This window comes from Lactuca serriola, chromosome 2, assembly GCF_051521515.1.
Source record: "Lactuca serriola cultivar US96UC23 chromosome 2, Lser_US96UC23_V15, whole genome shotgun sequence".
NCBI classification, from domain to species: Eukaryota; Viridiplantae; Streptophyta; class Magnoliopsida; order Asterales; family Asteraceae; genus Lactuca; species Lactuca serriola.
Window position 1 is genome coordinate 43,496,439 of NC_136409.1, and position 15,184 is coordinate 43,511,622.

The following is a 15,184-nucleotide window of genomic DNA, read 5'->3' on the forward strand; positions in this document are numbered from 1 at the left end:
TATCATCCGGGCAAAGCCAACGTAGTAGCAGACGCCCTAAGTCGGAAGGAATATTTTGGTCGCAAAGTCAAGTCATTGTCAATAACCATCCATTCACACTTGTCTAAGCAAATTCAGGCGGCTCAAATTGAAGCCATGAAACCTGAAAATGTGACGAGTGAATCCCTTAGAGGAATGGACAAGAATTTAGAAGCCAAGGGTGACGGAGCCTTATATTTCATGAACCGGATCTGGACACTGAATCACGATGGTTTCCGAGACTTGGTCATGACCGAGGCGCACAACACTCGGTATTCCGTCCACCCAGGTTCAGATAAGATGTATCTGGATCTTAAAAAGCTATACTGGTGGCCTAATATGAAAGCAGAGATTGCTACCTTCGTAAGTAAATGCCTTACTTGCGCAAAGGTTAAGGTCAAGTACCAGAAGCCCTCTGGTTTATTGCAACAACCAGAGATCCCGGAATGGAAGTGGGAGCGGATCACTATGGATTTCATAACCAAGTTACCCAAGACAACGGGTGGACTTGACACCATATGGGTCATCGTTGATAGATTGACCAAGTCTGCACACTTCCTGCCTATCAAAGAAACCAACAAGATGGAGAAACTTACGAGAACATACATTAGGGAAATCGTACGGCTTCATGGTGTACCTGTGTCCATTATCTCCGATAGAGATAGTAGGTTCACCTCAAGATTTTGGCAATCACTACAACATTCCCTAGGAACAAGGCTAGACATGAGCACAGCCTGCCATCCTCAGACCGACGGACAGAGTGAGAGGACCATCCAAACACTGGAAGATATGTTGCGAGCCTGCGTGATTGACTTTGGGAAAACATGGGATACTCATTTACCCCTTGTCGAGTTTTCCTATAATAACAGTTATCACACGAGCATCAAGGCTGCTCCATTTGAAGCTCTCTACAGCCGAAAGTGCAGATCCCCTCTGTGCTGGGCTGAGGTGGGTGATACCCAATTAGCCAGGGGGCAAGCTTCCGACAGTACTCTCACCGGTCCAGAGATAATTCGGGAAACGACAAAGAAAATTGTTCAGATCCGTGAACGATTGAAAGCCTCTAGAGACCGACAGAAGAGCTACGCTGATAAACGAAGAAAACCTTTGGAATTTCAGGTGGGAGACCGAGTCCTTCTCAAAGTCTCACCCTGGAAGGGCTTGATACGCTTCGGCAAGCGTGGGAAGCTTAATCCGAGGTACATAGGGCCTTTCGAGATTCTTGCAAGAGTCGGCCCCATAGCTTACAAACTCGACCTACCCGACACACTTCGTAACGTACATTCTACATTCCACGTATCTAACTTGAAAAAGTGTCTGTCCGACGAGACTCTTGTAATCCCACTCGACGAGATCGAGATCAACGAGAGCCTCAACTTCGTGGAAGAACCTGTAGAGATCATGGACCGTGAGGTCAAGCAGACAAAGAAAAGTTGTATCCCTATCGTGAAGGTTCGCTGGAACGCCAAGCGAGGACCGGAATTCACTTGGGAACGCGAGGATCAGATGAAACAGAAATACCCTCATCTTTTCGCTTAATTATTTGTAACTCCTTATTTGCTTAAATTCTAATTTCGGGACGAAATTCCTTCTAACGGGGGGATGATGTGACAACCCGAAATTTCCATTTGTACGAACAATATCTATTCAATAGAAGCCAGTCCAGTTTTAGTGATTTTCAGACTTTTCCGAACAAGTTTGTGTACATTAGGGTTTACGTTTAAGGAGATATCAGGAGAGTGGATGCTCCTGGATTTGTGAAACTTGAACTTTCCAAGTTTCATAATGTCATAGTCCAATCTCCGGAATAAAAAAAGTTTCTGCCAAAATATTTCAGGACTATAAATAGATTTCTGAATTAAATTAATTCATTATTCACAATTCCAATTAGAGAAAAGCCATTTTCTCTCTGACGGATCTTCGGGTTTTCATCCCACATTGTGAGTCTACTTTCCTAGATGTGTTTTAATATTTGTTATATGCTTTATAACATTGTTACATGCCTAAAATGCAAGATCCGGGAGCTTACGGCCCAAGAATGTTCTTGGGGTGTAAACTCCAAAACGAGGCCTAAAAGCTTCCTAGTCCCGATTCCTTGTTAGACAACTAGTTTAGGACTAATTGTAGGATCTTTTAAGGCTAGAAATCATCCAAGATCATAAGGCTTTTGGAGTTTACGGCCCAAGATTTCTTGGACCGTAAACACCATTTCCAAGGGCCAAAGTGAGCCCTAAATCACCCCTAAGGCTTAAGGCATTTACCCTCTAATGCTTGTAGCTAATTTGGACACCAAAACACTTCAAAATCATAGAGTTTTAGGAGTTTACGGCCAAGGATATGCTCTTGGGTTGTAAACCCCTTTTTCAAGAGCAAAGTGTACCCTAAACACCCCTAAGGCTTTAAGACAATTACCCTTTAATACTTAGGACTTGAATGGGGAGTAAATTACATCAAAATCATCCCATAAAGGGAGTTTACGGCCAAGGAACATCACTTGGGCCATAAACTCCAAGTAAAGGCACAAATGTGTGCCTAATGTCCCCTTTAGCCTTAGATAAAAACATAGAAGCTATCCTACATGTGCAAGTGACTTAAAAGAATTAAAACCAACACCCCATAGGAGTGTACGGCCGTAAAATCTAGGGGATATGGTCTTTAGGCCGTAAACTCCTTTATGAAGCATTCTAGGGCCTTAAACTACTTCAATGATTATTCCAACAAAGCTAGGCTTATTCTAGGATCAATATAGCACCTTAAAACACCCAAAACCACCAAGTGAGGAGTTCACGGCCATAAACTCATGGGCTTACGGCTGTAAACTCCAAAGGTGGGGTTTGTTGGGTGTTAAGCTCATATACAAGGTCATTGGTGCATTAAACCCCTTTTACCTTGTCCCGTATCGACTTAAATGCAACCCTTAGGACCTATAACATTTATACAAAGTGTTTTCATGTTCCTAAGTGTCCCAATTTATTTTATTAATTTATTATTTGGCTAATTAGTTATATATATGCTTATTATATGATAACTAGGCTCGTGCGTGTAAACAAGTCTCCCTTTGCCACCTAGCATAGTATCCGACACTGCAAATTCAAACAGCTCACCACAAGTGAGTTCATACCCCTTTAATCAACCTTTGAAATGATTTTAAATGTTTTAAATACTTTATGGGGGGATACAAGTTAAATACTTATAGTTATTGCTTAAATCACATGTGATTGCATTAATCACATGTGATTAATAACTAGGAAACCAATGATTCTATCACTGTTCAAACTGTTTATCAAACTGTTTTACTTCAAAATGTTTTACAAACTCTTTTACTTTTCAAACTTATTTACAATTGTGATTCAAACAAATGTTCCTTATACTTAAACTGTTTTATCAAACTTATGCCTTCAAATTGTTTTATAGATTGACATCAAGTCGATCTTTTCTTGAAATAATATTTATGTTACAATTGTCTTATAAAAACTTATTTATGCTTCTTACTTCTTATAAATTGCATGCCCATATATGTATAGATATATAAATAATATTTAAAGGGCTTAGGAAGGCCATCCGCCCTATTTCCTTTATCTCGATTTGGATGTGGTCTGGTAGGATTTCGGATAACCATCCGAAGGTCGTTTCAATATTAATTATATATCAAATATACATATATAGACATAAAAGTAATTCCATATTCATACGTACTAGACACATCATTAGTAAGTTACCATCGGGGTAACACAGGATCATACATATACAACTATACTATGAGAACATATACAACTATACTAGGAAGAGAACATATACAACTATACTACGAGAACACATACAACTATACTATGAGAACACATGCAACTATACTAGGAAGAGAACATATACAACTATACCACGAGAACACATACAACTATACTATGAAAACACATACAACTATACTAGGAGGAGAACATATACAACTATACTAGAATGAGAAACATTACATTACATATACAAGAATACTTAAATTACTGTGATTTAAATCGGAGCATGACTTAACTGTCATGACTTGAGTTGTGGCCAGAGTCTCTTGGAGGGGGAGCGTGAGTTTGTGTATAGATCTATGCTGGATTGACAATCCTACACCTTGCTGCTAGCTACAGCTGGACCTGCAGGTCTGCGGGTGCCAAACGTCATTTTCTTTATTACGACCATTCATTATGTCGTTGTTACTAGTCGATAGTATGGTGCAATTTATCACATAATGCCTTAATATAAATCCGCTTTAAGGTAGTTAGTACAGCAGTAGTTCCTATAATACAAAACTACAGTACTACAATGATTTACCCACTACATATTTTTAGTGATAACCTCACTTAAACATTAATGTACAAACTATATTTTGTTAAATAATAGTTACACTTGGGATATTACACACTTTTACAACTAACAAGCGTACAAAACAGTTAAGCCTTGGTAGAAGGCTACTTTAATAGAAAATATAGGATTTTATGAGAGATTCACACTTTTACAAACACTTACATACATTTTACAACTTATACTTATGACAAGTTCAAACTTTTTTAACAACAAACACCGACACTAAAATACTTATGAACTCACCAGCTTAATGCTGATAAACTCTTTCAAAATAACTTGTATTCTCAAGTCATCAGTAGACAGGTACCGATGCCATCTTTTGAGAAGATGGAGCGCATTCAAGACTCATCATATTATTATTTTGACTTACATTATATTTTTGGTGTCTAAAACTGTACAGAACACACTTGTATTAAAATTAGATATTTAATGCAATGGATGATGTTGTTTGCTTATTTACATTTACTGTGCTGTGATACTTTACATGACGTCCTCCGCCCCAGAACGTTTCCGCCGTTCTTGATTTTGGGGTGTGACATCCTTCTTGCATTAAGTTTTCCTAATCTTACACATATTGAATAATTTCTAACGTTGAAACATTTCCATATTCCATTTTGACTATTATTTCTGAAAATAGTTGCCTCCTTACAGATTATGTCAATATGGTCCTTCCAGAATTAACATTATACTTCCAACTGTCCTTGAGTAACCAATCTTTGGTAAACCTTAGATTGTCCTCGACAATTGCTTAATCGTTTTAGTCATATCCAGTTCTAGACCTTTTCTCTTCTTAATGCTCCAGTCATTTGGAAAATTTTAGAAATGATGACTTTAGCACATGTGATCGATCCTATATCTGAAGCATATGGGACACGATTCATGATGTCTCACATAAAGACTAAACCAGCCTTTTGCTATAACATTTCCATTTCAATTTGCCAAGTTCTCATAAATCGGATTATGAAAAGGGATGTCGTAATTATAATCAAATTTTAGAACGCAAATAATGAACCCATATATAGAATTTCCTTATGTTAATCCATTCCAACATGAAATTCATATATATATCCTTGACTAAATACGATTAAAAGCTCAATCTAAGCTTTTAGATTTGAGATGAAGTATAATTTCCTCTCCCTTAATTATAGCAAAACAACTTTTTCCCAATTGAAACCTTTTGTTTTCTATAATTAACATTGCTAACTTGCAACCTTTATCATAATTATCATGCTCCAACTAACATCATGATTATTAGCATAACACTTATGCTCCCACTAGCTTTGACATGTACTCAGAAATCAGCTGGAATTCTAGAAATCAATACTTTATTGACTTTCTTACCAAAGTTCAGATTTCTGATACTAGATTGCTTTGATAAAACTTTATCAATATCATACACCTTATCTTAGATAGCTCACAGGTGTGTCTAAACAATTTAAGAACTATGAAAATGGATGTCGTAATCATAGTCTCGATTGTTTAGACCTTTGCCACTTCTCACAAGTCCATGTTAGTGTGTCGGTTAACCACACATGCTCCACTAACGACTTTGAGAATGCAAATATCACAATTGCTATCTAGCTAAAATCTACTTAGTGAAAGTATTTCCACACCATCATTTTCATGAATCGGAGAGAAACCTTATGACACTTAGATTTAATGGTGTATGTGTTCTTATCCATGTGAATTGTCAAAAACCATAGTCACAAGACAAGGATAATGACAAATCCAAACTCATATGGACTGAACATAATCTTAATTTCTTGCCACCTGGCAGCTCAAGGGTCTGCCATTGCTTCCAAGTTGTTATGCAACCAATTGAGAACTCTAAGAATTCATATGCAAAGCCAACTTTAACTGGAATGGGCACAGAATATGTTAACACGATGGGTTGTAAACCTCAAATCGTGAGCTAGTGAAGAACTTCCGGCTTTATTCTTGATTAGTTTTTGAAACTTTCAAGACCTTTATGACTCCCACTGTCCTCTTGACATATAAGACTTTCTTGTCAGATATTCAATAGATAGTGTGGATTCTAATCAAGACAAACACTTCACACAATTGGCCTTTGTTGGACATTGTTTTATCCAAAACATTACAACATACCAATTTCAAATGTACAAGAGTAGAAAAACTTTTACTCTTACATTTGACAAGTGTTTTAAACCCTCTTTAAGACATGTCACTCAAGTTACAATTTTAGAGTATAACTCTAAGAATTGTTTTTGGAACGAAGTCTGAATCATCTTCTTGATTTAACCACTTCAACAATTCATAACTCATCTTCTTAACTATCAGAATGCACTTAGAGGATGAATTGTGATAAGGTCTCTTAATCATTAAGATGATCATATAATATGATACTAAAGTACGCTCCCATCTTTTCAGATTTGAGAAACTGTTATCCTTCTGCCTAAGTTGATTTTTCTTATTTGCTTTGCCATACATTGGAACCTTTTCCAATGTCTCAGAATTATACTTGAGCTTGAAAGTATAACCATATTAACTGAGCTATAGTAAATTATGACGAATAGTCTTATCAATCTTTTGTGGTGGACTTAACCAGTGCACAAGAATGTGTACTCGATCCCTTAGTCCTTTACTTGACTCACACATCCATGTGAACAAGTAATTAGTCTTAATTTTCCAATGCTTGAAAGTTCTCATTTATCATACTATACAACTTGCATGATTCCAAGTTTCGGTCCAATTGAAACTTGGGTGATGAGAAACTTTCCTTAATTAGTAAATTTAGACACTACCACAAATGACAGAATCAAAACCATTTTCCTATATTACTAGCAATGGAATCATACAAACAACAATTTTTCACAAATGCCATTGTAAGGATACTTAAAATAAATAAAATCAAAAATTTCCTTTTATTTTAAAACTTTGTGGAAAAACTTATCCTTACAATCTGTCGTAACTCTTAAGTAACAGCTTCAAAATTCTGATGCGATCGAAATCCATCTTCGCGATCAGAAGCAACATATACTTCCTTTAAGCTTTCTCTCTTTTCTTTGATTCTTAAAACATCAACATGTGACCCAGTCACATCATGTAATAAGATTCTCAGAGTAGAAACTTAATAGAGTTAAATAGTGGACTTTACCTGAAGTAGAGTCAAACTTATTGACTTTAACATCCTTAGGTAAAATTGGCAGCTTTGCAACTAATGCCCATTCCTTTGGCAATGGACCCTTGATAATGGGACTATCTCAAATTTAGCCTCTCTCTTTACCATTTGGTCAACCGAGTTGACTATGGCCGATCCCTTTCCAATGGGAAGAGAATGCTTTTTCTGGATTTCCAGTGTCATCATTGTCAATGTCTATAAAGTTTTTAGGAAGTTGATCTTAGCAAATAGATAAGATCATTAAGAGTCTTGTCATATTCTGTTTCATAGGAGTCCCAAAGGAACTCACTATGTGACTTAGAAAGTAGTTAAGCCACCAACTTTCTCAAGACTTTGACACCCAACTCTCCCGGCTTATCAATATGTGACTACATCTCCAAGATGTGATCACACATAGACCTTTGTTTGCCAATAGGGCTTGAGTGACCTTAAACTTTTCAAGAACTTGTGGGTTAAGGAGAACATGGGACATCATCTTCATTTAGGAAAGCTTGTTTCAAGAGATTTGGGAAGATCATAAATGTCTAAACCAGACTTCTTTTGGGAGATATTCAAGATAGTTGATTTAAAGTTCTTAATATAACACCCAATATGAAATATTAAGGCTATGACCCAACAAACTATTTTATAACTTGGAAGAGGGATGCCATAATCCAAGCTATAAAATATTTCAAGGTAGGTGAATGACGATTCACCAATTTCCACCAAGATAAACGAAATGTATTATTAGGTTTTAATTGGTTTTCTGAAACTCCTAGATTCTTTTGAGATTCATTGAACTATCCAATGGGATGTTTCAATCTCGATTGTGCCCTTCAGGTTTTGTGACTGGGATGCCGAGGATCACAAAACAAGGTGTAAAGTAACCATTCAAATACACATGGTACCCTTAATATTTACCCCTTAATCGATGTGCCGGTTAACCACACACGTTCCATCGATACTATGATAAACATTAAGTTACCCCTTGCCTACCTTGTTAAATACGAGTTAGTGTGCCGGTTAACCACACATGATCCACTAACCAACTTAAATAAAGTGAAAAGTGTAATTTCATGGATTAGCACCTTATTCACATTTTCCTAAGTAACTAAGATTGGGTATTTATAAAAGGTTAGTTACTTAGTATTTATCATTAATATTTTTAATGAATAGAGAATTCTAGTCCTTGTCCTACCCGTTCGCTAACGACCCTCCACCGGTCAAGGAAGCGGTGGGTGAGAGTGGACACCCATTAAACTGCCATTTTATAGGCAGTAACCTTATACCCCCCTTATAGACCGGCTTCGTGAATGAGGCCTACTAACGGTAAGACTGACTTTACTCTTATACATACATATATATATATATATATATATATATATATATATATATATATATATATATATATATATATATATATGAACATTATTAACTTATAATATTATAAAGTATCAGGGTTGAATTTTAACTTTTAAAATTCTAAGGGCTAACTTGGAATTAAAGTATTCATAAGTGAAAACTTTTCAAATTCCAAAACTTGTAATTAATTCCATAACTTATGTGTTTAAAGTAGTTTTAATTAAAAAACTCTTCAAGATCCATAACTTGAGGACAAGTTATGGAAGACTTTAAATTATTAAAGAATGTATCTTTTCTTTATTTTGTAACTTATGGAATTAATTAAGGTTACACATTTTATTACTTAATGAAGTGACTCTTGAACCTCCATAACTTGAGGACAAGACTCTTCATTTTTTGTAACCATTGCCAACTTTTACGAGTTTTATGAAACTTTAATGTGACTTTTCATATAACTTCAGGACAAGTTACAAAAACACATTTTAGAATCAACTCTTAGATTAAAATGGATTGAAAACACATAATCAACTAACTTTTCTATTAATCTAAGCAACTCATAAGAACAAGATAATTCAAATCAAACTTTTTCATGTAATTAGTCTAAACCTTAAACTAATACAAAACATGAATTTACTGACAATTATCTTTGAAATTGGATTAGCATGAACATTACCACACCAAAAACAAGTTTATAAGTCCAAAAACATCTTAGGGTAATGTTCATAGTCCAATTCCTACAAAAACAGTTGAATATATGCTATCTGGGGGTCCAACTCGTCGAGTGCATGAACAAACTTGGCGAATTGGATGCTTTTTTCCTTGGACTTGGTGAGTCCATCAGTGGACTCGGCGAGTCTGCTATGCAGACTGCACCAAAATTCGATTTTTCAGCTAATTTTGCAAGTACAACAAGAAAACAAGCCTAGGCTCTGATACCACTGTTGGGTTTTCAGCATTCTAACACTCCTAAGTGTACATGCAACCCTTAATACCTTGGATCTATGTTTTTCTCTATTATACATGCAAATATGAACTTTCCAAGGTATTCATCCTAACTAGCATAATAACATTGACTCAAAGGAATATCTCAAGTTAGAATTACATACCTCTTTGATGTAAAATGTCTTCATGAAGCTTGAGTGCCTAGTGCCCCAAGTGTGACACCTCAAATGGTTCACACAACACCAAATACACATGGAATGACTTGAGAGAAATTCACACTTCATGAAATTCGGCTAGCCCTTTCTTTTCACACATAGTGGCCGATTTCTTGAGCCATGGGATTCTTTTATATGGTGGCTATTAGGGTTGAACCATGTAACTCATAACTTTACCCATTCCTTATGATCCATGGATTTTAAACTCCGTGGAGTATCCATGGGTCAACCCATGGACTTAGTCCAACATAAGGAATCTTTGATCACAAGCCCACATATAAAAGAATGAATGATTTACTCAATCAACCCATATATTTAATTAGTCTCCTTTTGATCACTTAATTAATTCTTGATCAATACTAATTAAATAAACTTATTAATATATTAGAACTTATAATATATTAATAAACCTTAAGTGTTATTTCTCTCATTTTAGTCTATCCAAATGCATGATGCCATGCAACCCAAATGGACCATGTCGGGTCGAGTCAAGTCTTAACAATTATAGTTATGGGATTAGAAATTAATCCAACAACATCATCCCCCCGTTAGAGGGAATTTCATCCCGAAATTAGAGTTTAGGTAAATAAATTGGTATGAATAACCGATCAAAGAGATGGGGATACTTCCTATTCGATTGAATCCTCGTGCTCCCAAGTGAATTCTGGTCCTCGCTTGGCATTCCAGCGAACCTTCACTAATGGGATGCGGCGTTGCTTCATCCGCTTGACCTCTCGGTCCATGGTCACTAAGGTTAATCCATGAAGGTGAGGCTCTCGTTGATCCTGGTCTCATCGAGTGGGATTACAAGAGTCTCGTCGGACAGATAGTTTTTCAAGTTCGAGAAGTGGAGGGTAAAATGTATGTTACTGAGTTTGTAGGGTAAGTTGAGTTGTGGATATTTCTATGCTCTTTCTGTACTACGAGAGTAGATAAGTAGGTCATTTAGAAGGATAATGACGAACTAATCCAAGTAAGGACGGCATAATTTGATCATTAAGTTCATGAATACTACGGGCGCATTGGTCTTATCCTGAGGGATATCACTAAGGACTCGTAGCGTCCGCATCGAGTTCGAAATATCGTCCTCGGGACATCCTTCTCTAACACTCACAACTGGTGATATTCGGATCTCAGGTCCATCTCTGAAAGGTAAAACGTTCCTAGCGGTTGGTCAACCAATTCATCTATGCAAGGCAGAGGGTAAATATTTCTAATGGAGATCTTGCTGAGGTCTCCGTTAGTCGATGGACCTACGAAACAATTCGTATTTTGTCACACCCCCGAACCAGTCGGCGGAAACGCCCGAGGGCTTGCGAGACTTTAATTGAATACCATCACAATGAATATACATGAATCATAACATAAACGTCACCATGCATCAATATATTACAACTGGAATTGTTTACATCAAGTACATTGTTTTAACATCACACATTCACAACATAAATAGTTTGAGTGTTTTTAACAACATAACATCTAACATTACTTCATACTACTCTTCCGCTTACGTGTTACCTGAGAATACAAGTTATTTTGGAAAAACATCAACATATGAAATGTTGGTGAGTTCATAAGAAATGTTGTGATAAAATGGTTTGTGTAGTATTGTAAAAACCCAGAAAATCCGATATTTTCTAAAAAGACTTTTGTTTATCAAAGCGTGAGATCTATAAGTTGATGCATGAATGATTTAAAAAAAAACATATATGTTTATATACGAAGGGTATTTTGTAATATTGTTATAAAGTTTCGAATGTGTAGTATTAAATCCCCCGGAAAACTCGATGTTTTCCGATAGCGAAATGTATTTGTAATTACTGATTTTTGTATTATCTTAACGAATGAGTATTGATTGAACTATATTGTATATCATCCTAATTATTGTCTACTTTGATTTCCCGTAAGCCTTAACAAATGAAGAGAAGAGGGCATTATGTCCCACTTCTATCGTAAGAACCTTAAGCTGTCGTGGGTGCGAAAGACACAATGGTTCGACTCTCACTTGATTACTGTGACCTTACTAGCTTTTCTAACGGGACACTTTGGCCCACTAGCACATAAAACTATTGAAAGTCCTTTTAAAAAATATTGGGTCATTGAAGGCCCAATAACAAATAAGCGTTATCGCTTTGGGCCCAAAGTCATGTTGGTGGGCTTGCAAGGCCCAACAAGCATAATTTGAAACTCATAAGCCCAAAGTTTGTAGATTTACTCATTATAGTCATTATGTATCTATTGAAGTGTTTTGATTTAACGTTTGTTGGTTTGCATTGATTCCAGACCGAATCAATTCTTTTATAACGATATTTGGTATTGTAGGTGTATTTGTTTTGTTCGTTTTGTCGCTAGTCGGATATCCTGTATTTTGTCTTAATGAGTTAATTTGTTTAGAAGTATGACTTTTACCCTTTTCACTACCTTTATTTTATAAAAATAACACTTTTAATCTTTTATATAAAAGAATTTCAATTTTAGTCCTTAAAAACATTTTCTTGACACTTTTGTATCATAAACTTGTTGGAAAGACATTTTTAACCCAAATTATACTTAGTAAACAGTTTTGGCTCAAAATACAAAAAGTTTACACTTTGGTCCTTTTTGGAGTTTAAAAGCATTTTTTACCTTAGAAATAGTTTTACTTCACTTCATGTCCCCTGTTTTACAGAATATTACAATTCAGCCCTTTAAAATCTTCAATTTTCACAATTTTGGGCTTGTTGGGCTGAAAAGCCCATATTTAGCCCAATAACTCAAAATTTTTGCATTTTAAGTCCTTTGAAAATTTTAATATTCAGAAAAGGGATTATAAAAACTGTTTTGACTCATTTGACACTCAAGAAATCGTGACTTGGCAGTTTTTACCCCAAGTTTTGTATTTTTAACATTTTAAGCCCTAAAATGAGTTTTATGTTAAAGTTTGTTCCTTATAATCGTATAATTTATTTTTCTTGACTTGATTAGTGTAAAATAACTTAGATTGTGTTTGTTTCCTTTCTCATGTCATAGATCTAGAATTATCACCCGTTTTTGTCACATATTTATCACAAAAACACATAACATCACACACATACATGCATAAAATCACACATAGCATACACATACACATAGATATACATATTTTCTTGTATTCTCCCCCATAAAACATATGAAAACCGAAAATAGAGGGGTATGAAGCTCACCTTGAGTTGTAGTTTTTGTTTAGAAGAAGACTAGAAGAAGTTTGATGTTAAGTCTCGGCTTTAGCAACCTTCCTTGGAAGATCTCAAACTTAGATGATTTCTAAGAGAGTGATCATGATTTTGTATAGATTAGGAAGAGGTTTTTGATAAAACAAAGAGTCTAGTTCATAGATCCAAGCATGAACTTACCTTAGATGATGATTTTGTGGAAGAATCTCTTTGAAAGTCTCTTAGATCTCGAAAATATGGAGAGGAGTGGAGAGAGTTTCCTTGAGAGAATCTTGAGTGAAGTGTGTGTGTGTGTGTGTGTTTAGATTCGGCCGAGAGCAAAAGAGAGAGGAAGAGAGAGTGGGTGATGAGATGGTGCATGGAAATATGAGTTATATGCATGGTAATCCTTTGTGTAAAAATGAGGTGGCAATGAGGAAGTCAACTCTTCCTCTTGGTGGGCTTGGGCCGAGAATGAAGAGGGAAGGAGAAGATTTTTGGGCTTTTAGACCTTAAGTCCATATAATAGTTAAGTTAGGTGATTTTTGGCCCAAATAAATTAAAGTATGGTTTTTATGACCTGTTAGGGCTAAATTAAATTTGTTTTGGTCCAATAAGGTCCATTAAAGTTAATCTAGTTTATTTTGGGTTCATAAAGCCCAAAAATGTTAAGTTTCATGTATATGGGTCCAATTAGTGCCCATCTGAGAGTTCTAGGTTCAAAATAGTTAAATTGGAAGCTCATTGGTCCATTGGGTCCAATAAGAAATCCTACTTCAAAGTGAACTCAAATTGGAATTTCAAAGGTTTCCAATTCTTTGTTGACCACTTGTAGGGCTAGAATGTAGTATTTGATGGAGTTTTGTTGTTATAGAATGAGCATCATGCATGCTTTCATGTTATTGATTCATAATTGTTATATGTGTTGTAGTTACAAGGCACCAAAATTTATAGTTGTGACATCATCCCCCCGTTAGAGGGAATTTCATCCCGAAATTCTTTTGAAAGCTAGATTTGAGAATGCGAGAATAGATGATGGTACTTCTGCTTCATTTTGATCTTCGCGTTCCCATGTGAATTCTGGTCCGCGCCTTACATTCCATCGAACTTTCACGATCGGAATGCGAATCTGCTTGGTACGCTTTACTTCTCGGTCCATGATTTCAACCGGCTCTTCGATGAACAGAAGGTTCTCATAGATTTCGATTTCCTCTAATGGAATGACAAGAGACTCGTCGGATAAGCACTTCTTAAATTTGGAGACGTGAAACACAGGGTGTACGCTGCTGAGCTCAGCGGGGAGTTGCAATCTATAGTCCACTGGACCGATTCGGGCAAGAATCTCGAAGGGTCCAATGTATCAAGGGTTCAGTTTGCCCCGCTTCCCAAAACGAATCACTCCTTTCCAAGGAGAGACTTTTAGTAAAACCCTATCTCCGACTTCGAATTCCAAGGACTTTCGTCGCTTATCGGCGTAGCTCTTCTGTCTGTCTCGTGACGATTGTAGTCATGCTCTGATCTAAATTATCTTCTCGGTCGTCTCGCGTATGATTCCTGGCCCTGTTAAGGCGTTTTTTGGCGTTTGCTCCCTCGCTAATTGGGTATCTCCTACCTCAGTCCAGCACAACGGTGATCTACACTTACGCCCGTATAATGCTTCGAAAGGAGCAACTTTGATACTCAAGTGATAACTCTTGTTATATGAGAATTCGATCAAAGGCAAGTGGGTATCCCACGATTTTCCAAAGTCTATTACGTACACGCGAAGCATATCTTCTAGCGTTTAGATGGTTCGCTCGCTTTGGCCATCCGTCTGTGGGTGGTAGGCAGTGCTCATATCGAGTTATGTTCCCATAACTTTCTGAAGCGATTGCCAAAAGCGTGAAGTAAATCTACTATCTCTATCTGAGATGATTGATACTAGTACTCTGTGGAGTCTCACGATTTCCTTGATGTAGATTCTTGTCAGACGCTCCATCTTGTAGGATTCTTTTATTGGTAGGAAATGGGCGGAT